This window comes from Trachemys scripta, chromosome 6, assembly GCF_013100865.1.
Source record: "Trachemys scripta elegans isolate TJP31775 chromosome 6, CAS_Tse_1.0, whole genome shotgun sequence".
Taxonomy (NCBI): domain Eukaryota; kingdom Metazoa; phylum Chordata; order Testudines; family Emydidae; genus Trachemys; species Trachemys scripta.
In genome coordinates, this window is record NC_048303.1 from 22,246,217 (window position 1) to 22,272,063 (window position 25,847).

The window sequence follows — 25,847 nt, forward strand, 5'->3', positions numbered from 1 at the left end:
CAGTGCACTAGCGGCCTAACTGTTGTCAATTTTTTTGTAGACTTTACAGCAGAGAAAATTTTTAAACAAGGTTTTGAAGGTGGATAAAAAAGTAGCTGTGCAGATGTTTACAGGGAGCTCCTCTGAAGCGTGAAAGGCAGCATGGGAGAAAGCACTAACATGCTTGTTTGAAAATTTAACAAGTGGGCGATGGAGGCCGGCATCCTGGGCCGATCAGATGTTGGAGTCAATATTTCAATAGTGAATGAGAGATAATAGATAGAGTGGGAGTAGGTTGTGAAGGGCAGCCAGGAAAGGTATTGAGTTTTCCCAGGTTTCAATAGTGCCTGTGCTGCTGTAGCTTTCACTGCTTTTGTTACTTGAGCTAAATAGATCAAAGCAAGCTTGGGTATGTCCACACATGCTTTGGTCACTCCTCTGATTGCACTATAGACATACAAAATAATTTCTAAAAGTGGGAAAGGGTATGCAGAATTATTATTATTTCCCTGTGTGACTCACATCTAGATCACCTATAGTTTTATTACACTCACAAACTGAGCTGCAGTTAAAAAAATGTTAAATCTAACTTTCAAGTCTGATCTTGTTGGTCGATAATATGTGAATAATCTGATCCATGTGACTAAACTATAATAGTTAATAAATAATTTAACAATAATTGCTACTGTTCACTTAGTGCTGTAAATAAGCTGTAAAATGTTACCTCCAAAATAAATTATATACTAATAATACTACATATCAGAAGAATAACATATAGTTGCTGTTACCAAATTACTTTTATTAAAATCAAGTACAGTCTCCATTTCTTAAATACAGATAGGTAATAGAATATGATGATATAAAGCAGTCAGCCCTCATAAAATATTTTAGTAAAGAAGCAGTCAAGCATAAATGACCATTTTCTTCAGTATTATTTGTGATGTGACAGGTTATCTACATCAAGAGTACAATAAATGAGAATCAGAGCAAGAGTAATAACCCTACCTATAGACCATCAGTTGAATAAACTAGAAGAATGAAATATAGTAATTAAAAGTAAGATAATTAGACTGAAAAAATAACTTGGTTTCTGCTGACTGATGATGTGTTTACTCCAAGAAAGAAACATTCATTACAATATTAATGGTAAAACCTATTAATTCTGTTATGTTTTCCATTTTTTTGCTATGTGAATATTTTGAAGCTATCATCTCAGTAAGTAATTGATAGGAGCTCCTCAGGGAGGTGGCACACTGTCTAAATCTGTCTTTATTAGTCAAACATCATTTAAAATGATAAAAGTTCTGATACATGATCAACTTGTAGCAAACCCACAATATTAAAATCAAGACCTTGCTAAAAATTCCCACTTGAAGCCTATTGTGTCTGGAGGGTTCTTTGTGAGAAACAACCACTTGGCAACATGAAAACTCACCAAAAACCCAGTATGGAGCTAAATGATACCGAGGTCCTAAACAGAAAACAGGCACTGAACTGTTATTTCAAAAGACTGTGATAAAAACAAACAATGCAAGCAATTCACAGAGAATTGTACATGTTCCTCTGAATTCTTTGGACCTCAATCTCAGATCAGTGTACAGGAGTCAGACTTTAACACTGGAACTGGAGGCCCAAAGAAAGTAATACACCTCTACCTCGATATAACGCTGTCCTTGGGAGCCCAAAAATCTTACTGCGTTAAGGTGAAACAGCGTTATATCGAAGTTGCTTTGATCTGCTGGAGTGTGCAGCCCCCCTCCTCCCCGGAGCATTGTTTTACTGCGTTATATCCGAATTCATGTTATATCGGGTCGCGTTATATCGGGGTAGAGGTGTAGTTAGAACGTCCCAAGTGGCCAACACTTATCTTAGATCTAACCATGGGACTAGGTTGTTGGGGTTGCAGCTCAGGAATAGGCTACCTAAGAGGCTATGATTGATCACCATACAAAGTACTACCATAGGCCTCCACTACACAGGCACAAATCCACCCGGTATAGTACAGGAGAAATCATTAAGATCTTAGTTTAGATATTTTAAAATGTATTTTGAATGAAAGTTTCAAAATATCTTCTCCCTATGCCTTATGTTTGTTGTCATAAAGGAACAAGGTAGCCAGCAAAGCTTGTACATTTGTGCCCATCTGAAGTCTGTTGATGCTTTATAAAAAATTAAGCCCTAAAACAGACCCATTAAAAGGTTGTCGTCTGTGTAATGCTGGGAGGCTTGCACCTCTAGGTCACCAGGTTTACATCCAGTTAAGGTCAATAGTGACCAAAACCAGTTAGCATCTAAAGATTGATTAATGATCTGTCTGAAATGAATCGGTTGTTTCAGTCCACTACTTTTTGAAGAGGTGACCCGATCACAAAAATCACCCAGCTGTGTAATGTTGAAATGTAAATACAAGTTGAAAGAACAATCCACTCCTGAGGAAACTCAAAATGGAGAACCACCAAAAAGTGAATCCAGAAGAGGGTACTAAATATAATAAGCCCCTTTTCTACAAACAGATCCCAAGTTCTACAAAATTGTTAGTTTGCATTCATTTGTTTGATTGTATTGCAGAGACTTACCTGTGAGTTGCTTGGGCTATTTTCTGCAAGCATCAATATTCACAAGTTGATTTCTGAGCTGTGAGTCTGTCACATAAGTCATAAGGTATGTTTTATGCTCTGTGATCAGATGACCTAATTTAAAAAAACAGGAAAAAAGAGTGAATACATTTAGTGGAGTTTCAATTATTTCAGTAAAAAGATGGAAGAAGAAGCAGACTGAGGGAATTTTAGGAAACTGTAAACCTTTTCAGTTCCTATTTTCTAGAAGGTATTATCTTTTGGATATATATGAGAGCCACAGATTTTAACAGTCACATAGGGCAACTGCAGTTATGTTTGTGAGCAGCCATTTCCTTGTCTGGTTTGCTATTTTCATAGGGCACAAACATATCAGTGCATTCATGGGAATATGACCTTTGTCCTGAACCTTCATGTGAGAAACCTTACTTCAAGGTTGGTCAGACCCAATTTGATTTAGAATTCAACTACACGTTTGCAGAAAAATCATGTTAATTATTCACCCAGCTTCAAATCCAAAAGTGTTTGCCCAGGGCTAGATGATACATTGGAATGAGTGAATGGGAGGTCTGCTGATACAAAGCCCCACACAGCACCAAAAATGCAATGCTGCAGCTTCCTATTGAAGTGAATGGCTGCAAATTCCAGCTTCTGCTTTTGTTTCTCTTATCTTGTTATCTTTTCAAGAGCCGGTGTCGTTGGTGTCTGCTCGCTTCTTCCTAGCTAGATGGTGGTGAGTGGAAAACTGCATAAGGGCTTAAAAAGTCCAAAACAATTTAAAAAGTAAAATGGAAATGGGAAGCTGATTATCTGAAGCAAATTTGATTTCCTTCCCTCAACCATAAAAACTGGTTAAAAAATAAGCAAGGCAATTTAGACCAGAGCTCTAAAAGAGACAGTGGTTGAGTATAAATAGGATTCTTGGGAAGAGATCGTTTCTCAACTTGGGGACGGTGCTTAAATCTTTTTAAAAAGGAAAGAAGAACCTGACACAGCACAACAGGCCTGATTTTCAGATATGTTGAGTATCCACAATTCTCAGCATTCACTCACATTCCTGGGATCTCTGAAGACTGGATAGCAGCATTGTGGGATTGCGTAAGGAAGACCAACAGGATGGGTGCAGCTGCTATGCCAATACTTGCAGTTTACACTGGGACTGCTATGGTGGAAATAGACAACATGGTGACTGATTCAGTAGTTAGCATGGCAACCCTCATGGTGATGTAAACAAATGCTCATGCAATATTTGGAGTAACTTTGTGGATGAACAGGCACCCTAGGGAAGTCCAAATAGTAGGTAACATGAAAAAATTCTCTTTGTGTCTAAGATGAGCATTTTCTGCCACTGTACTACTACTATTGCAATGGTGGGAGTACTCATTTCAACCAGCTGCTGATGTTTTTGCCATCATGACATCTAGGCCTCCTCTGAGCAGGACTAGATGACATGCTAGTTTAAACATCACCAGCTGGTCAACACTAGCACTCCACCATTGCTTCCACCAGCCAAACTGCACTACTACTACAGCCACTGTGGGAAATTTGATGGAAAAATGCTTGTGTAGACAAAGCCCCAGTTATGATACAGGAACAATGTCAGTGAGAAAAACTTCAATGCTCTCACCCATGCAGTATCTGTCCTGTTGAAAAACAGAGCATTCAACATTCTAAGGCAGCTCTCTGGAACATGAAATTTGTTTTCTTCTTAAAAACATTCTCAACATCTCTATATTAGACAACTGAAGAAAATTATTTGAAACATATTTAAAGAATTATTTTGGAAGTGACACACAAGTTAACATACTTGCTAAACATAAAGTGATTTGATATTTTGGGTTTCACCTTCCCTGTTTTCAACTATAGAACATAAGTAGCTCAATGTGTACAAAACAGAATACATCCTCATCAATCTTCAAAAAGAGAAGATATCTATTACTCATTCCTGACTAGACTTCTATAGCCAGCTTGGCTCACAAACATTGATATTATGCTGGTATAACAGTGCTTTAAAACATTGAGAACAACGTTGCCACTTATAATGTCTGAACTGTATGAAAAATTCAAATTAGCATCTTTCCCACTGCAATAACAACATTCAAGAAGAGCTGTGGGATTAGTTTTAAGATTCCATTAAAATAGTCATTTTTGTTACTATCTCTGGGGTCTTTCAGTTGTCTTTGGATGAATTACAGGTTTCAGAGGGATAGCCATGTTAGTCTGTATCAGCAAAAACAACGAGGAGTCTTTGTGGCACCTTAGAGACTAACAAATTTATTTGGGCATAAGCTTTCGTGGGCTATATCCCACTTCATCAGATGCATGGAGTGAAAAATACAGTAAGCAGGTATAAATATACAGCACATGAAAAGATGAGCGTTGCCTTACCAAGTGAGGGGGTCAGTGCTAACGAGGCCAATTCAATTAGGGTGTATGTGGCCCATTCCCAACATTTGACAAGAAGGTGTGAGTATCAACAGAGGGGAAATTATTTTTTGTAGTGACCCAGCCACTCCCAGTCTTTATTCAGGCCTAATTTGACGGTGTCTAGTTTGCAAATTAATTCCAGTTCTGCAGTTTCTCGTTGAAGTCTGTTTTTGAAGTTTTTTGTTGAAGAATGGCCACTTTTAAGTCTGTTATTGAGTGTCCAGGGAGATTGAACTTAAAACTACAGTACCCACCTGGGGAAGTGAAGAAACAGATTGACAGAGCCAGAAGGGTACCCAGAAGTCAACTACTACAGGACAGGCCCAACAAAGAAAGTAACAGAACGCCACTAGCCAACACTTACAGCCCCCAAATAAAACCTCTCCAGAGCATCATCAAAGATCTACAACCTACCCAGAAGGACGATCCCTCACTCTGACAGGCCTTGGGAGACAGGCCAGTCCTTGCTTACAGACAGCCCCCCAACCCGAAGCAAATACTCTCCAGCAACTACACACCACACAACAGAAACACTAACCCAGGAACCAATCCCTGCAACAAACCCTGTTGCCAACTCTGTCCGCATATCTATTCAAGGGACACCATCATAGGACCTAACCACATCAGCCACGCCATCAAGGGCTCATTCACCTGCACATCCACCAATGCCCAAATAAATTTGTTAGTCTCTAAGGTGCCACAAGGACTCCTCGTTGTTTTTGGATGAATTAGTTAATGTTCGTTGAGTGTCTAGAAGATAAAAAGCACTGAATCAGAGCTAAGTATTATTTAAGTACAGTATTAATACATCTTCCCCATAGCAGGTGGAAACATAACTTCCATTGGCCTTAATGCTGTACATAATCAGGAAGCTTGTAGTACTGCTGTTCGGTTTTTTATTTCTTTCTGGGATTAGAAATCAATCCGTCATCTTTGTCAATCACTGATTTTGCTAGTGAATCTAGTCATCATATAATTTTATTGCCTTGTTCTCAGAGGTAGAAAACCAAGAAAACAAGAAATGAAAAAACGATTTAATCAGTTTTATTTGAACTGTTTGGAATATATCTGTACAACTACACAATATTAAAATCAATGAGATTTAAAGAATGGCAAACACAAAAATGATAATAAAACTTACACAAGTTTCTCTCTGTGACATATCTTCCGTGCGTTACTCATGAATTTAAAGTAATGCCATAAAAATATTAGTTCAGGAGAAGGTAGCTAACAGCTTTTAGTTCATTGATTAGATCAGTGGTCTCCAGGGGGTGTGCAAGAGGATCCTTCAGGTTCGCGGCAGGAGGAGTGCCGCCGGAGCAGCACCGTTTCGGCAGTTCGGGCAGCTTTTTTTTTTTTTTTTTTTTGCTTTGGCAGTTCGGGCAGGAGTCTTTTTTTTGTTTTTGGGGGTTTTTTTTGCTTGAAGTAGCAAAAATGGTAGAGCCGGCTCTGTGGCGCGGCAGGGGGTGCGTGCTCAAAATTTTTTTACTGATAGGGGTGTGCGATCAAAAAAGTTTGGAAACCACTGGATTAGATGACTTGTGTAGACCTATCTCCATTTTCTACACTTTTAAAAGCATATTTAACATTACACTCATCCTTTTAAATCAAATGACTAGTTTTTATTTAAAAAAATATTTCAAGTCTTTCAAATACTAGATTTTTTAGCACTTTATATGATTTTATGCAACAATATATTCTAGATATCAGTGTATGCATACAAACAAATACACACAATTGCTGTACTCCTATACTATTTCAATTTTCCTTTAGGGGCGTATTTCAAGAAAAAGTAGTCTTTTCCTAACAGCCCTATCCACTGTATGTCATTTTTAATCATTTATATTACTGGATTCTTTGGGCATTACCATCATGATCAGGTCTCCTTTGGACTGAGCACTGTATGAAGACAGTTGAAGAGACAATCCATTCCACAGAGCGCTTAATCCTTCATTCCCGCAATATCCCCAACATCTGTAAAATGCAAATATGCTATTTGAATAAATTTGAGAGACAGCATAGAAGCAAAGGGAGAAACAATTCTGTCTCAATTTCCAATTTAAGGTCCTGGTTCAACAAAGTACTTCAGCACTTTGCTGAATAGGGATGGTTTGTTGAATCAGAGCCTAACTTTTGTCCATTGTTTCTTACTATTGCCTAGTGTTTGTTCCTTCCACATTAGTCATTCCTTATATAAGTTCAACTATTACTTCTGGCAGTGTTTTGATTCTCATGAAAAAAATGTTAGCTGCACTTCAAGTAGGAAACTGTTGTCTGTTTGTAAAGCAAAGAAATGCTTAAACGTGAATGTATTTTAGTGACTACTGCACACAAGCACACCATTAATTCAGCCATCACTAGCATCAATATTCAATTAGTGCTCTGGGGAAAACAAATGTTTGTATTGGCTTCAGCCTCAGTACAAACTGATTCTGGCAACAGATCAGAGGAACGTGTGACTTATGAGAAAAGTACTTAAATGGCCTATTGTTAGAGATCTACACATGGATATCTTGTCCTCACAAAATTCAACTCTATGCATTAAGGTTAAGACACCATGAGTCATCTGTTCATCAGTTGGTTATAAACAAAGTAAGCCTTGTAGGACAAATTCTTCTGTAGTCTCAGCTCTGTCTCTCTATAGGAACAGCACTATAATTATTATTTACCCATTCATAGCATCAATTTTACCCTTATTAGCTAAGGATTGCAGATTAGAAAATGATTCTGAAAGTGTAATGATCCCCCAAGAATATTTCTAACCTCCTGACAATCACTCCTCAACATGGTGAGAGAGAACAAATTCCCTAGACTTTCATATACTAGAGTTAGTTTCCAGAGCGCTGGGCAAATTCCAACTCACATGATTACATTGTGCTTACTCACATTCCCTCTCCAGTTTAAAATGGGTATGTTATTCTTCACTCTACCTCCTAAAAATAAATTGTTCAGCAGTGTTTGTGAACAGCTGTCCTATTTCTATCATGAAAAGTGGCTGAATTTCATCTGCAGACAAATAGGTTCTGTAAAACAACTGGGATCCTTAATAATAATTACAGATAAAAACCACAATAAAAGAACACAGGATGGACCATGCTCAATTAATGAACAGCTAATAAATATTTGGGTTTATCCTCATTTTTCAGTGTGTGGCCTAAGGCCTTGTTTACTACACACTATTATAACCCTGCTATGAAGACCGAATTATTAATTTTCCTATGGGCTTTTCTAGGCACTCACCACTATGGTACCTGATTGCTTCACAAACATTAATTAATTCATCTTCACAAAGCCACTGAGGTGAGGGGTTAGGGAAATGTGGAACTGAGGCATGGAGAAATTAAGGCAAAAAGTTTCTACTAATTTTGGGTGCCCAATTTGAGATGCCTAGGATCTGAGTTTTCAGAGTACTTAGCATTATATAGCACTTTATATATTCAAGCACAGCTCCCATTGACTTCAGTTGCAGTTGTGAGTACTCAGCGCTTCTACAAATCCAGCCCCAGGGTCTCAAGTTGGGCACCCACAAAATGAGGAACACATAATTAGTGTCCACCTGTGAAAGGTATGGTTCAATGATTTGCTTGTCATTACACAGGACCTCTATGAAACGTGGATAGAATCCAAGTCTCTAGTGCACCATTCAGTTGCCATAACCATAAAACCATCCTTTCTTCTCCTGTGGTCTATTTCCTACAAACCTTTCAACTTCTGCAACAGATGGGGCAGGGTCCTACAGGCAATAGCCTTCTTTACTGCACAACCCTGGACAGATTCAGCCTGTGCACTGAACAAAGCAAGCGTCCTGTGGAAAAACATTATGTGATCATGTAATTGAAGACAATATCACAATGCATACACACAAGTGAGCCACATTAATATTTCACAGGCAACCTTAATTCTGGCTTTTCTTAACTTCTGAGTGCTTAATTTTGCCACCTTAATAATGTTCTTTTAACATAGTTGTGTGAATAATATCATTTTTAATAAAGCAAATTGTAAAAACAGAAATTCCATCATGTGGCATCGTAATGACAGCCATGTGGGTCACCAGCAGGGTTGGAACCTTTCAATCCACTGCACAGACCTCTGCCACTTGAACTAATAGACTAACTAATAGCAATATTGGGTGTCATCCTCTATGTGGACCAAGCACTAGAGGGGATCTGATACAGACACTTTGCCAGTCACAGATATTTGCTGACAGCAGAGGAATGATGAGACTCAGGAATCTTGGGTTCCATTTCAGGCTTTGAAGGGGAATGTGCTCAGTTGGGACAGATTCTTCTACCCATTTTCCCCCAAGCTTCACCCCTTTTGCCCCACCCCCTCCATCATGTCCAAGTCACGCATCTTCCTTACACCTCACTCCTTGTTCCACTCCCATTTTCCTTGCCTACCCATCCCAGTCTCCACTCTTTAGGCATCTCATCCCAGTCCCAGTCTCCTTACCCAGCTAGGCCTAGTCTCCCCCATTGGGATCACTCTGAGTCCTAGTCTTCCCTGACCCCCCGTCTTTCTCCCTCCCACACACAGTCCCAGTCTCCTTGCACACCCAGTTCCAGTTCCCCTTTCTGGCTCCTCAGCCAATCTGTCTCTCCCCCTCAGCAGTGGCTGCCAGACCCAATTCTCCTTCCCTGGATTCCTCATGTCAGCCTCCTCTCTCCCACCTCCTTTGCTCCTGGTCCCAGTCTCTTTGTCCAGCCAGTCCCAGTTCTCTCCCAGCACTCCAGGTCCTTGTCACATCTGTCTCCTCCTCTCTGCCCTCTTTCCCCACCCCCGTTAGTTTGTAGTCACAATCTCTTTATCCAGCTAGTTCCAGTCCTTCTAACTCCCAGCTCTTTGAAGTGAGTGTTCATGACAGAATGGGCACACAGTGTGTGTTTAGAATGTACAGTAATACAATGGTTTTATTCATCTCTTTTTTGTCCCCTCGTTTCTGCTTCTGCAGGTATGCCTCTTCTCTCCTGCTCAGTTTGCTATCACTCCACATTATGTGCGCTATGCTGGTTACTGAATATCACAGTAGCTTTTTACATATATTGTTAAGGAAAATGTGAGTCAGAATAATTCTTTTTTAAAATTAAAAATACAAGTTAATAACTACTCTGCTTAAAGTGAGCAAGAAAGAAACCCTCAGCTAGTTCCTATCCTTAACAGATTGTTTTTTACAGATTATTTTTGTGTTGTTACTACTTCATTATAATGTGTGTTGCTGTTTGTTATTTAAGCTCTGATTAATTACTTCCATAGTTGGATTGGATGAATATGAGGGCCAAGAGAATTATGGCCTAGGGTCTCTACCTCCCATACTAATCTTTAGCGCGTCCCAGACCCTCTCAATATAGTATGGATAAATACTCTCAGAAGGCTCTATACTACTCCCATTAACTGAAGTGAGAGCAGGATCAGGCCCAGCAGGGCCGGCTCCAGGCACCAGCCAACCAAGCATGTGCTTGGGGCGGCACCTTGTAAGGGGTGGCCAATCTTGGGGTGGTGGGGGGCATTCGGTGTTTTTTTGGTTTGGTGGGGCGGCGCTTGGGGGGGGTGGGTTGTTTTTGTTTTGGCAGCGTGGCGTGGCGCTGGGGGGGGTGTTTCGACGGCGCAGCACTGGGAGTGTGTGTTTCGGTGGGGCGGTGCGGTGCTGGAGGGGAGCGTTACGGCAGAGCAGCGCTCTTTTTTTTTTTTTTTGTTTGGGGAGGCAAAAAAGTTAGAGCCAGCCCTGAGTCCCAGACAGACTTGCCCAATGAAACACAGTGAATCAGCAGCAGAGCTAGAATAACAGTTCCTGACTCCCAGCACCATACTCAACTTATTTGCTAAAGTGGGATCTCTTTTTTTATTGCAGGTTATTTGAATAGTTAAAACAGCCAATGTTCCATGAGGGCCCCCTCTTTGCCGCAGGCATTTTCCATTGTCTCGGGGAATGAGGTGTGTATTCTGTTGTTGTTTTGGCATAGAGTATCAGCCATTGATTTCCAACAAAAATAAACAAGCCATTTGATTTTCTGAGCTGAATATTTAGTTACAACATCACTAACTCTTTTCCTCAAAACTTCATATATTCTTTTCCTCATCACACTGCAGCACTAACACGACCAGAGACACTAACTTTTTAATTTCACCAGGGTCTTGGCCCCAGACCCCACACCCATTCTAACCCCCTCTCCCCAGGCTCCATCCCACCCCACCTCTTCCCACCCCATTCTGCTCCCTCCCTGAATGTGCTCCGCCCCCCCCTCCTGCACGCCACTGAACAGCTGATCACTGGTGGGCAGAAGGGGGAGGAGCTGATCGGCAGGGCCGTCAGTGGGTGCTGAGCACCCACTATTTTTTTCCCTGTGGGTGCTCCAGCCCTGGAACACCCACAGAGTTGGCACCTATGAACACAATGCAAGAAAAAGAATCTTTACACATGTTGCACAACTGCCCTGCAATGATGTTGTAGGTCAAGGAAATTAAGTCCAAATATTTTGCTTTGAAGTCAAAAAGAAATGTATTTAATAATACATCAGACCACAGAAAAACAGGAGCATGGGAAAAATAATGCACAGAGCTCAGGAAAAATAGGAGAAAAAGAATATATACAAAGTTATCCTAAGACTAAACTGTTAAATAGGTCAACAGACCGCAAGAACGTTATTTGCTCTTCTTTCCTCTTCAACAAAAGAAGTTGCAGCCAACTGGTATTCTAGAGTTCCCCTTCATCCCATTTAGGACCTCATTGTGTAATCCTTACCCACAAAAGCCATTCCATTTAAGCCAATAGGACTGCTCAGGTAATTACTGTGATGAGTTACCCCCTCCCCCCATTCTAGGGTACCACCTGATGTACTGGGGTACCACTGAGCCCACTTATTCCACCAGCCTGGGCTCCCTTACACTGGAATGGACCATGAAGTATGAGGGGAAAATACAGGTTCAGTTACTGTGGACTTATCTACATTAGAAATGAAAGTTTACCTACATTGCTCAGGGGTGTGAAAAATCCACACCGCTGAGTGGCATGATTAAGTCAACCTAGCTCCCCAGTCTAGATAGCGCTAGGTTGGAAGAATTCTTCCAGCAACCTAGCTATCGCCTCTTTGGGAGGTGGATTACACTGATGAGAACCTCTCCCATCAGAAGAGCTACAGTGGTGCAACTATGCCAGTGTAGTGTTTTAAGTGTAGCTGTACCCAAATCAACAGTGAGAGAAACATCCTTACCCTTTCCAATTCTGGGCTTCCCTGTGCCTCTACTGTATTAACAAATGAACCAGACTCCCTATGTTTCTTTGTGTTCCCATAACTCTTTGTATATAAACCCTCATGATCCTTTGGTTCATGCAGAAAGTGTTTTGTAATTATAATTCTAGTGCTTTGTATCTATGATTCAAGGGACTCTGTACTTAGGTTGAATTTTAGTGTGTGACCAAATGATGGAATGTGTATAATATTTTTACCCTGACCCTACTGACTCATGGAGAATGTGTCCAGGAAGGGACCACTAATGATTGAGGAGGGATATTTGTTAGGTCTTCAGAGATCGATGAGATGATGACCTACTGAGAAATGCTTTTAGCTCGTTACCAATGCCACAGGCATTTTCTATAATAAGGACTTAGTCACAGATACCTTTAGCTTATTGATTAGGTAAGATGAGATACCATGAGGGGAATTCTATATGTAGATCAGTAATGGGAAAGCAAGTCTTCTTTGTCCCAAGTATAACATGAACGGAGGGTAGTTTCTGGGAGTGAGTTAGGGATGAATCAAGCTGCACAGTCACTTCTCCAGTCTTCAGATAGACTATCAATACCAAACCAATCTGTATCAATCTTGACTAAATCTTTGATTAATAAATTCCAAGTGAGCCTGATTATTTGAAGTTTTATTAATAAATCAAAATTGAACCTAACAACTGTGCATATGTCTGGTTTAGTATGGAGCAGAGGCAATCTGTATTTCAAGACTTGTACAGAGCTCAGCAAAATCTCACTACTTAAAAATTAAATTTCCTCTAATCTAGAAAATAAACATTGTTATACTGCACGTCCTCAGCAGATTCATTTGCAAAAAATCACAGCTAAATTCCTGCTGTAAAGGAAGCAAAATATGTGCATCTGTGGAAACCCAAGAACCTTACATAAAAGCAAAAGAAGGTAAATATCTGTGCTTTAATTAAAGTATAAAATATAATGTTGAACAAACTAACATTACAGAATCTCTTGTAGGATCAGTGCATAATTATAATCATACAGGGAAATTGTCAAATTGAGGTCCGGTAACCTGTTGACAACAACTGTGTTAGTTGATATCATGTAACAGCAGCACCACAGGAAGCTTGTCGTTTTGGCCTAAATTAAACCAAACACAAGGCAATTTGCCAAGAGCAAATGTGTGGCTAAGACAATGAAAAACAAAAGGAGAGAGGGACAGAGCATTCAAAGGCATAAAAAATGACGCAGAAAATGGTTGCAACTTGGATTTCTTTTTCATACATAAAGTGTCTGAGGGAAATAAGTTATGTTAAAATAGATGTTTTCATATTAGTTTCTAAGGGCCTGGCTACATTGGAGAGAAATTTAACTGCTCTAAGTCAATGGGAGAGTGCTCTCCTGTCAGCTTAACTACTGCAGCATCTGTGAACAGCAGAAGCTATGTTGGTGGGAGAAGCTCTCCCACTGACATAGCATTGTTCACACTGGTGCGTATGTTGGCGTAACTTATGTCGCTCAGGGGGGTGATGTATTCAGCCCCCTGAACAACATAAGTTATGCTGACATAAGCTGTTGTGTAGACATAGCTTTACTTTTTGTGAGGAATCGAAGATGTGTTTTGAATTAAACGCTAACCTCTTTCATTTCCATGCACCCTTGAAAAATGATGTGTACTATGGGAAATGACTAGGAGGCTGAAAGTCCTTTGAAACAGAGATCTTTTATGAAGGTTATTGTTGTGAACCATACATAATTAAAGCAGAGAGTCTAACAGTCTAGAAAACATAAAAGCTATTTTTATAAGAAGGAGAGAGATTGTAGAACAGACCGTCAGCAAGGGATCTACTTCTATTTTATGGTAAATAAATATTCTCTCTAATAGATTAATTCACAGTTGAAAGAAACAAATATTAGTACTGAAAACAACTTAAAACTAACCAGCCCCCTAAACTGTATGACCATGCTAACTGCTTTAAGGGGGATACCTTTGAAAAATCCTGCCCCATTAAGGAGATAAGGGGTTTAATTGAGGGTAAACCCCCAATTATATTTTAAAATTAAATATTTAATCAGTAGTGAATATTTTTATTTATCTGTTCAAAAAGGTGACATCTTACAATACAGTGAATACAAAAAACCAAAGCAGGAATATGATATTCTATATGGACACAATATAAACAAAAGTTGTATTGTGCTGTAAATATTTCAGGAAGAACTTTTAAAAGGCCTCATTAAGCAATGCAAAATTTAATATATCAATAGAAGAAACAATGCATCTGAGACACTTGACTACTAATTAAGCCAATCAGAAGATAGAATGTATGTCGTTATATATAAAGTAGGATTGTCAAAAGCATTCAATCCTGACTTTAGTGGGAGCAGTTATACCAAAGCTGACTTTTTAAAATCCAACCTATAGTATTTTAGACTACTAAAGAGAACACATTAAGAAGTGATACAGCAAAGCTGCAAATCAACTGTATAGCATATTTACATCTTTTTCCCGAACACTTTCATAATGCAAGATGGGAGGTCTACATTTAATAACAGCACTGAGAGTTCTGCATGGGTTTGGTTCTGTTTAATTTTTCTTTAAATCAGTGACATGTAGTTATATTAACAGCTTCTCACAGGGATTACTCACCATACATGCAAAGATGCGAGGACACGTGGATTTCAATGTAGTTGAAAAGATGTTCCTTTTGTTCTTTGGTGTATTGAAATTATTACTAATTGCTTTGTGTGTGCATTAATCTTTTAGCACAAACCGACAAAAAAAGAATACCAAGAGTATCATGCAGGTCCTTTATATTTGACAGGCATCCCATTTTTCTAATTAGGATATAAACCTGAGAGCAGTATAAAAATCACACCATCTAATTTTAATTGAAAACAAAATTGAAAGTGATACATTTTTATGACAGACTAATGTTTGCAAATCCCTTTGAAGGTTTAAGGCACTATACAAGTTATTTAAATACCAAAAGCATGGAAACAACCTTATAACCATGCACTGGGGCCAGCCAACTAGTTGTTGAGGCCAGGCATGAGAGTCATTGTACTGGTGCAAATGCCTACTGTAAGTAAGCAGAGCCAATATAACCCATGATTTGTAATGATGCAGCTTACTCCAATTTCAAGAAACCACCTGCATTGTGTGTGTATGATACATCCAGAGATAGGGCTCCAGATAGGAGATAGTATTTATAGGAGCAGTTTTGCCTATTTGGCCTAGAAAGGTATACTGATTTGGGCTAAAGGGTATTACATTTTCTGCTGACAGGTATTTTCTGTGAACTTCACAAACATTATTGTTAACTGTTAAGAGTTTAAGGTCATAATGGGATGATTAGATTATCGAGCCTGACCTCCAGTACAACACAAGCCATTAAATTTCACCCAGTTTCCCCTCTACTGAGCCCTATAAAGGGGGATGCCATTTTAGATTTGGTTTTGGTGAATAGTGAGGACTTCATAGAAGAAATGGTTGTAGGGGACAACCTTCGTTCGAGTGATCATGAGCTAATTCAGTTTAAACTAAATGGAAGGATAAACAAAAATAGATCTGTGAGTAGGGTTTTTGATTTCAAAAGGGCTAACTTTAAAAAATTAAGGAAATTAGTTAGGGAAGTGGATTGGACTGAAGAACTTGTGGATCTAAAGGTGGAGGCGGCCTGGGATTACTTCAAGTCAAAGTTGCAGAAACTATCAGAAGCCTGCATCCCAAGAAAGGGGAAAAAATTCATAGGCAGGAATTGTAGACCAAGATGGATCACCTCAGAGAGGTGATTAAGAAAAAGCAGACAGCCTATAAGGAGTGGAAGACGGGAGTGATCAGCAAGGAAAGCTACCTTATTGAGGTCAGAACATGTAGGGATAACGTGAAAAAGACCAAAAGCCACGTAGAGTTGGACCTTGCAAAGGGAATTAAAACCAATAGTAAAAGGTTCTATAGCCATATAAATAAGAAGAATACAAAGAAAGAAGAAGTGGGGCCGCTAAACACTGATGATGGAGTGGAGGTTAAGGATAATCTAGGCATGGCCCAATATCTAAACAAATACTTTGCCTCGGTCTTTAATGAGGAGCTTCGGGATAATGGTAGGCTGACGAATGGGAATGAGGATATGGAGATAGATATTACCAAGGTAGAAGCCAAACTCAAACAGCTTAATAGGACAAAATCGGGGGGCCCAGATAATCGTCATACAAGAATATTAAAGGAACTGGCATATGAACTTGCAAGCCCATTAGCAAGAATTTTTAATGAATCTGCAAACTCAGGGGTTGTACCGAATGACTAGAGAATTGTTAACATAGTTTCTATTTTTAAGAAAGGAAAAGAGAGTGATCTGGGTAACTACAGGCCTGTTAGTTTGACATCCGTAGTATGCAAGGTCTTGGAAAAAAATTTGAAGGAGAAAGTAGTTAAGGTCATTGAGGTCAATGGTAATTGGGACAAAATACAACATGGTTTTACAAAAGGTAGATCGTACCAAACCAACCTGATCTCCTTCTTTTAGAAGGAAACAGAGTTTTTAGACAAAGGAAACGCAGTTGATCTCATTTATCTCAATTTCAGTAAGACATTTGATATGGTTCCACATGGGGAATTATTAGCTAAATTGGAAAAGATGGGGATCAATATAAAAATTAAAAGATGGATAAGGAACTGGTTAAAGGGGAAACTACAACGGGCTGTACTGAAAGATGAACTGTCAGGCTGGAGGGAGGTTACTAGTGGAGTTTCTCAGGGATCGGTTTTGGGACCAATCTTATTTAATCTTTTTATTACTGACCTTGGGAAAGTGGGAAATGTGCTAATAAAGTCTGCGGATGACACAAAGCTGGGAGGTATTGCCGATACAGAGAAGAACCAGGATATCCTACAGGAAGATCTGGATGACCTTGTAAACTGGAGTAATAGTAATAGGATGAAATTTAATAGTGAAAAGTGCAAGGTCATGCATTTAGCCAATGCTTTATACAGAGGTAAAAATCACATCCCTGCTTCTACTAACTACTCCCTTTATACATCAAAACATCACATGGCACTGCACTGGGAGCTAATGTTCAATTGTGTGTCCACTAGGCCCACTAAGGGTATGTCCATAGTGCAAATAAACACTCTCAGCTGGCCTGTGTCAGCGGACTCAGGCTTACAGGGCTCAGTTTACAGGACTGTTTAATTGTGGTGTTGACACCCAGAGCCTGACATCCAGCCCAAGTCTGAACATCTACAGTGCAGTTAAACAGACCCTTAACCCGAGCCCCGCAAGCCCAAGTCAGCGGTCGTGGGTTTCTCATTGCAGCACAGATATACCCTAAATCCTTTTCCAGGATACAGTCCCCATTCTGTAGGTCTGGCCTACATTCCTATATTTGTAACTTTGTCTTTGGCTGTATTAAAACACATTTTGCTTGAATGGGCCCAGGTTACCAAGTGATCCAGATCACGCTGTACAACTGACCTATTGTAATTCATATTTAACACTCCACTATTCTTTGTGTCACCTGCATATTTTATCAGCAGTGATTTTCTGTTTACTTCCAGATCATTGATAAAAATGTTGAATAGCATGGGGTCATGCCTTGATCCCTGCAGAACACCACAAGAAACACTGCCATTCAATAACGATTGCCCATTGACAACTACTTTGTGAGATCTGTCAGCCAAGTCTTAATCCATTAAACATGTACTTTACTGAAATTGTACAGTGCTATTATTTGTATCATCATAGCAGATTGTATGAAGTATGTTACATTGTGGTAGATTAATCTGAAAGAATGAAGCCTGGCTTGTTTGACAAGACTTATTTTCCATAAAACCATGTTTAACTGGCATTAACTATCCTTTAATTCTTTACCAGTTGAATCCCATATCTGCTTTTGCATTATTTTACCTAGGCCTGGTGTCAGGCTAATCAGGTCAGGTGGTCCCAACTGCCGTTCACATTGCCTTTTGTGAATACTGGCACAATTCTTCCAGTCTAGAATTTCCTCAGTATTCCAAAATTGATTTAAAATTAACATCAATAGGCCAGAACCTCTTCACCCAACTCTTTTAGGACTCTTGGGTGCAAGTTGTCCAGGCCTGCCGATTTAAAAATGTTATCCCCAGTAAATGTTGTCTAACCTCCTTCTCACTTACTAAAGGACTGGTAAGTACATGATCATCCTCATATTATACAAGTACATCATCCTGCTTTTTCCCAAATACAGAACAGAAATATTTATTCAACACTTCTGCCTCTTCTGCATCATAAATAACAATTTACCATCTCCATCTAATAACTGGCCTATTCTGTTGACTGGAGTCCTTTTGTTCCTAATATACTTAAACTCCTTATTGTCCTTAGCCCTGCCAACCAATTTTTTTCCCCCTGAAGTCTTCAGCTTCCCTTATCAACCTTCTACACTGTTTAGCGCAGGGGTGGGCAAACTACGGCCCGCGGGCCAGATCTGGCCCCTCAGCGTTTTGGATCCGGCCAGCGGGATTGCCCCCCATGGTGCCATGGGCCCCGCGCCGCTCAGAAGTGGCTGGCACCACATCCCTGCAGCCCCCGGGCGGGGGTGGGGGGCAGAGGGCTCCATGTGGTGCCCTTGCCTCCACGCACCGTCGCCCCCGCAGCTACCATTGGCTGGGAACGGGGAACCGTGGCCAATGGGAGCTTCAGGAGAGGTACCTGGAGGTGCGGCAAGGGCAGCGCAAGCAGAGCCCTCTGCCCCCCATTCCCCAAGGGCTGCAGCGCTTCCTGGAGCTGTGCAGAGCCCGGGACTGGACAGGCATGCAGGGAGCCTGCCCTGGCCCCGGTGCATGCCACTGCCACACCGGAGCCACTTTAGGTAAGCGGCACCGGGCTGGAGTCCAAAACGCTCCTGCACCCGCCCAACTCCCTGTACTGAACCCCCTTGTACACCCCGCACCCCTCCTGCACCCCAGCCCCCTTCCCTGGGCTCCGTGCTGCACCCCTGTACACTCCAACCCCTCCTGCACCCCAACCCCCTGCGCCCCCTCCCGCACCCCTGCCCTGAGCCCCCCATACACTCCGCACTCCTCCTCTGCCCCAATCCCTTGCCCTGAGCCCCTTCCTGCACACCACACCCCCACCCACACCCTGCACTCCCTCCCGCACCCCAACCCCCTGCATACAATTTCCCCACCCAGATGTGGCCCTCAGCCCAGAAAGTTTGCCCACCCCCGGTTTAGCTTCTAACTTATATTTAGAGCCCACCAAAACTGCAGATATTCACGGATATCCGCAGATCACATATAGGATGTGGATACAAATTTTGTACCGGTGCAGGACTCTACTTACATTGATTGTAGACAAGACGCGATAAATCGATCCCAGAAGATCGATTGCTGGCCGCCGAACCAGCGGGGAAGTATAGACGTACCCTAAGAGCTCCCAATTTTCATCCACATTCCTAAATTTTTCTTCCCAATCAATCAATTTTGTTCATAATTCTCCTCATTTCTGAAAGTTAGCCCTTTTGAAAGACCAAGTACATACATTACTAGTTGGGACTATCTTCTATTTGCCCATCTTGAATGTAATCAGATAATGATCACTAGTCCCTCGGCAACCACAAACTCAAAGTTTGTCTACCAGTACTCTGGTCTGCTCTACAGGGATGTAAATGATATTGAGCACTTCCATGTCACATACTAATTGGCCCATGTAATCTCTGCTGGTGCACAATAAAAGTTCCCTAGTGCACATTAACGTAGGGACTAGAGAAATTTTAGTGCACGCCAGCACGGACCACACAGGCCAGTTAGTGTGCAATCCATTAGTGCACACTAAGATTTAACACCTCTCTGGTGCAGACTAGTGTACGGTGTAAAGAAGCCCTTACAATTCCATGATGAATTCATCTTTATACATCATAATGAGGCTCAAAATAGAGCTCCTTTGTGTTAGGTGCAATACCTTTGTCTTAGAAAAGCATCATATGTAATTTTTAGAAACTCTAATGATGTTATATTACTGGTTGCTTGAGATCTCCTGCAAAGATCTCCCAAACTGAAATCTCCCATAATACCACAATTTTTCTTTCCACACATTACAGACAGTGCTTAAGGAGTAACTCATCCTGTTCTTTGGTTTAATTTGATGGTCTGGAACAGAACCCCCACCAGCGCCTATTCCTAGGCTTTCCCAGTTAGCACATTGATCCATATGCATTCAAGTTCCTGTGGTTTTGAGTTATTAATAACTCTATAACAGGTAATAGTGTCTTTAATGTAGACACCCTTATCCACTGCATACATACACTTTTACTCACTCTATCCTTCCTAAATAGGTTATAACTAGCAATTTTAAAATTCCAATCATGTGAAGATTCCCACCAGGTTTTCAGTAATGCCCGTTATAAAATTTCTCATCATCCGTAAGAATCGCCAACTCTTTCTTGTTACCTAGCATTGGTATATAAACATTTGAAACATTTCTTCTCTTCATATTCTTGGTCACATCACATCAAATTGTTTGCGACACACTGAGTTTGAGTTTGTACTGCATTTGGCTTCTAAGCACCCTCCCCTTGTGTTATTAGTTTAACCCCATCCTGCTTGCTCCAGCTTGTTTCTGGTGGAGATTAGCGCCCACCCCCACTTGTGAGATGGAGGCTACCTTGTTTATATAGCATCCTCCCCCACTAGAATGTGACCCAATGTCCCACAAAACCAAAACCTTCAGCTTCACATCAGTCAAATGTTTACATCCACTATTTTCTATCTTCTCCTTTATCTCTCTCGTGGGACAGGAAGGACCTCCAAGAATATTACTAGGACTTTCCTCTTCTTCAGCTCATTTCCAAGGTTCCTAAAGTCTTCTATAGTCTGTAAAGTTCCACATGATGCCAAGTCATTGGTTCCAATGTGTACCATCACCAGTGGACACTTGCCAGACAACTTCAGAATCCTATCCAACTATGCAGTTACATCTCATATTTTCACAGAAACAGCACACCTTACTATGGTCCTTGTGTCCCTTACAGAATTCTCTGTCCATTCTTCTTTATATGGAGTTAGCAATGACAACTGATAGCCTTCTCAGGATGGTTGAAGAGCCTTTCTTGGTAGTTGAATGCGCTTGCAGTTCAGCAAGCATCAGAAGTGTCACCCATAGGTTTCTGTTTCTTTCCTCCAGAGACAGGTTCTTCGGTAGTTGACTCGCTAATCATGTTAATACCTCTAACCAGGCTGAATGACTGCTGGTTCTCCTTTCCCTCTTTGTCATAAATTGCAAGTCCACTTCTTTGATTTTTATTCTTTCCAGTTCCCCATGAAGCCCTTTTGATGTGTGTGGCAATGATTTCCAAATTTGGTTGTCCAATAAGTCTTCATTTTCTCAAAAACTACATAGTATTAAAGATTGTGCTTCCAGACCAATATGTTTGCCAGCTTGCACTTAATGCACCAGCAATCTCCTCTGTCTTCCAGCAGAAAGAGAAACACAGCACTTCCAAGGCACGTAAAAGCAATCGTTTCCTCATCATCCATATCCACTACTTGATGAGGAGCCATACCTAAAACAGATGGAACCATGCTCCCTTTTTAAACTCCCTCTGAAACTGCAATCAGCCACTCCTGTTTGCCTGTTAACTGTCACATACTAAGCCTCAGTGCTAGTCTTCACCCCTAGTTATCATGGAGAAATTAACTTTCAGAGACTTCAGACACTGAGTCTGTTCAAAGATCCAAGCGTGCCAGCCCCACTGAGCCACAAACAGACCTGTCTCAATGGGCCTGTTCAGCCTAGCCACACAACTCTCACAGAGAACCAACAAAAAAAACAATAAACAGACCAAACACCCACTCACAAAATCCTTCTGCCTCCAATCACAAGGATCTGCAGCTATGCCTTCTAAAATTCCCATTTGCTGCTATGGAGTTTGCCTCATGGCTCAATTTCACCCCCTCATTAACAGGGAGGGATTAACTACTCAGACTTCAGTGAACTCATCACAGTGACTGAGTGAATTTCTAAATCTATGCGCTTGCTACGATGTCAGTAAAACAGGGAAATCCCTGTACAGCCATCCCCACACAGCACTTTGAGACAGGCAAACAAGCTTTAAATAAACACAAAGCATCATTAACAAAAAATAACACTCAAGAGTCCTGTTTCCCCTGCTCTAAAGAATGATCTAACTATTGCTCTCTAAACAACGCCTTATTAGAGACAGGAAAATAACCATGGAATCCTAAATCACAGCATTCTACCACTGTCTAAAAAGTAGTTCTGTAACTCACTGGCAGAGCATGTCAAGTCACCCCTCTGATGACTGGTCCATATAGATGATAAACTACTATTGCTTAGGGAGGCCATTCAGCCAGGAATAAACCGGAAAGTCCTCTTTTTGAGATGTTTGTCCCCGGTCTGATCCTGGAACAAAACTGGTTTTGTCCAGTATTGGTCAGGGGATGCCATTTTTAAAAGCATACCACTCCACCCCCTCCAGCATGACCTCCTATGCACCATGTGCATGAGGTCACGCAAGGGGGGGGCATGACATTCCAGAAAGTACTGGAATGTCCAGTATTCCAAAAATGTGTGAGTGGCCATCTTAAAACTGCCACCAATCAACAGTTACTTCTTAAGCTCAAGTACTAAGGCAAACTTTTTGGCCCGAGGGCCTCATCTGGATATGGAAATTGTATGGCAGGCCAAGAATACTCACGAAATTGGGGGTTGGGGTGCGGGCTCTGGGGTGGGGCAAGAAATGAGGAGTTCAGGGTTCAGGAGGGGGCTCCGGGCTGGGGCAGAGGGTTGGGGTGCAGGGCAGGATGAGGGCTCCAGCTGGGGGTGCAGGCTCTGGGGTGGGGCGGGGGATGAGGGTGCAGGAGGGTGTTCCAGGCTGGGACCAAGGGGTTCAGAGGGCAGGAGAGGGATCAGAGCTGGGGTTGGGGCATGGGTGACGGTCAGGGGTGCAGGCTCTGGGTGGCGCTTACCTCAAGCAGCTCCCAGAAGCAGCGGCATGTCCCCCTCCGGCTCCTACGTGGAGGCGCAGCCAGGCGGCTCTGCACGCTGCCCTGTCTGGAGGCGCTTGGGGCGGGGGCAGTGTGCGAAGCCCCCAGCTGCCCCTACACGTAGGAGCCGGAGGGGGGACATGCTGCTACTTCCAGGAGCCACACAGAGTGGGGCAAGGCCCTGACCCTTACTGGCTGAAATGCCGGAACAGAGCAAGCCCTGAACCCTACTCCCCAGCAGGAGCTCGAGGGCCAGATTAAAACATCTGGAGGGCCAGCTACGGCCCCCAGGCTGTAGTTTGCCCCCACCTGTGGATCTAGAGGTCCTATGTGCCAACCCATGCAGGGTTTTTATGGCTTTACATACCTGATTTACCCACCTCACAAACAAGAGGCCCATAAGATACTGATTCTATGATTTCTTAATTTCCATCATCACAATATCGTTGCCCCTTTGGCCCAAGTAGCTACCAAGGTAGCTAGCTTCAAAGCACAATCTCCATCCAGAGCCCCAACTTCTAGCGCTGTCTATACAGCTATATTTAGAGCATTAACACAAGCCATGATAGCTCAAGTCTGCTGACTCAGGCTGGGAGGGTTGCTCCAAAAAGCTGTATAGACAAACCCTAAGTACTTCTGAGGATGGAAGGCTAGGAAAATTAACCAACAAGTTATAAGAATGTGTAAGATGGCCAGATCTGTCCTACTCTTTCTCTCTAGTCCTCTTGCGGTCTGCTTTTCCGTTTACAGTCCTAAGCCACTGTGCCCCTTCTCCTCCCCACCACCTTTATAAATGTTACATGATTTTATATTCACTTGTGCTTACTCACCAGTGTTGAATTTATACTCTATAAATATCACCTCTGGATTGGATCCATAGCCCATAAAAATTGACACATTTTAGATGAAGACACAATCTTTCAGTGGTTTACCATCTTTGGAATCACTACATGGCACAAACTGGTAGTGGTGTTATTTATACTTGATCAGTAACTTGACTAGGGCCTTTGAGAGCTATTGCAATGTAAATGGTGTCCTTCCTGACCCAAAGCCATTGTGCTTGGCACTGTACACAGCACAATAAAATACAGACCCTGCCCTCAGGAACAACTTCATCTCTATAGCCTGGATGCTACAACTATGCAGAATTGCGGCCCAGGGCTATAGCTGTCAAACATCCCCAAGGACATTGCTCCCACTCCTGTGCAGCACCCTCTACTCCCAACGCCTCGTCTCCCTACAGGGGAGACCCTGAGCCGCTGGTGGGGCCTTTTCCCCTTATCCTCCCACAAAAGCTTCATCCTCCCCCTGTTCAAATTCTCCCACAAGGGCCTCAACGCCCCTTCCCCCCATCTGGGCTTTGCACTCGTCTCCCACACTAAACCCCCCAGCACTGGGGCATCCCTCCTATTCCCCGCTCAACATAGCCGAGGGGCAGCCCTTCCCCCACAAGCGCCTGAGTCGCGTTGGCCTATGTTCCAGCTCCCCTAACCTCACCCCCAAGCTTCTCCGTGCGGACTCTCCTCCCACGGCTTGTCCCGCCCCAAGCTGCCTCCCGTTCAACACTGAGCGACACAACTACAGTACCCACCGGAGACTGCTGCTTACTGCACTGCGCATGCGCCAGCGCCAAACGGGCCCAACACAAAACAGGTTCACGCTCACCCCTGTGGACGCACGCGCTCAGTAGAAGCCATTCTCCCCGCCCCCCGCAGCGTAGCTATTCCACTACGCATGCGCAGTTCACAAGGCACACCTGGTCCCGCTACGGAGTCCGAGGCCCCGCCACAGCGCATGCGTTAGATGCTGCCTACATGTCACCATGGTAACAGGACGCGGAACCGGGCCCGTGTGAGTGGGGTTTGCCTGCGGCTGCCATGTCGGACATTCTGTGCGAGTGGCTGAACCGGGAGGTGAAGCTCTCCCGGACCGTGGGTGAGTCAGGGGCTCCGACACCCGGGTCCTGGAGGGCTGGTGCCGCAGCTGGGGTGCCCATAGACCACCGTGTGCCTAGGCACTTCTAGGGGTTCCCCTCAGGTGTGTCCGTTCGCAGGGGCCGGTGGATAGGAGCCCCCGGGCAATTCTTCGTTAGGGCATTACGTACGGTGTAAAGGCTTCCGAGTTGCTGCCCGAAGGGGAGTCCCAGAGGGCAGTGCACAGGGGGATGCCCCCTCGGCCTGCGCCACACCAAGACGGCCTCAGTATCAATGTGCAGCTAGAGAGATGGGTGGATTCCCTGCTCGACTTTCGATGCCCCGTGGGTGGGAGTCACTTTTGGGGAGACTTTGGCATCCGGGAGACGGGTGAGGTTGTCTGGGCGTCTGCAGGCAAGTTTGGGAATGTGGTGACGGGGTAAGGTGGGAATAGCAGGAGGGTTCTGCTGCTGGGTTGGCAGTCGGGTTGTTGGCACGTTGGTATTATTCATATACTCCCTACACCTGGCGTAGGCTTTGTGCACTCTCTGTAATAACTACTTTCAATTGAAAATACCGTCGCCCTAATTCTCTTCCATACACGTCTGAATTTTGATTTACCTATAGACGTATTCATATACCTTCCTGCAGATGCCACATGCCATATATGAGAGTTACTGACCTTGAGGTAATGCCAGTGGCAGTAGTAGTACTACATAGGGTGACCAGATCACAAGAGTGAAATATCAGGACACATTGGGCGAGCGGGG

General features: G+C 42.5%; 2 protein-coding genes across 8 annotated transcripts in view; one reads left to right on the top strand and one right to left on the bottom strand.

Annotated features, from left to right (window-relative positions):
- The window catches only part of PRLR (prolactin receptor), a 341,223-nt gene extending 316,594 nt beyond the window's left edge, over positions 1–24,629 (bottom strand). For 5 of the 7 annotated variants that reach the window (XM_034774608.1, XM_034774609.1, XM_034774610.1 and 2 more), the window contains exons 1-2: positions 2,781–2,918; positions 2,556–2,669 (exon numbers count right to left, since the gene is read on the bottom strand). The gene's annotated coding sequence lies outside the window, so the exon portion shown is untranslated. Of the gene's footprint in view, positions 1–2,555; positions 2,670–2,780; positions 2,919–6,850; positions 6,957–8,683; positions 8,788–23,994 lie in introns of those variants that run through there. The other 2 variants (XM_034774612.1, XM_034774611.1) reach the window with 1 other exon arrangement.
- The window catches only part of LOC117879096 (sperm flagellar protein 2-like), a 60,892-nt gene that overhangs the window by 15,718 nt on the left and 19,327 nt on the right, over positions 1–25,847 (top strand). The window lies entirely within an intron of this gene.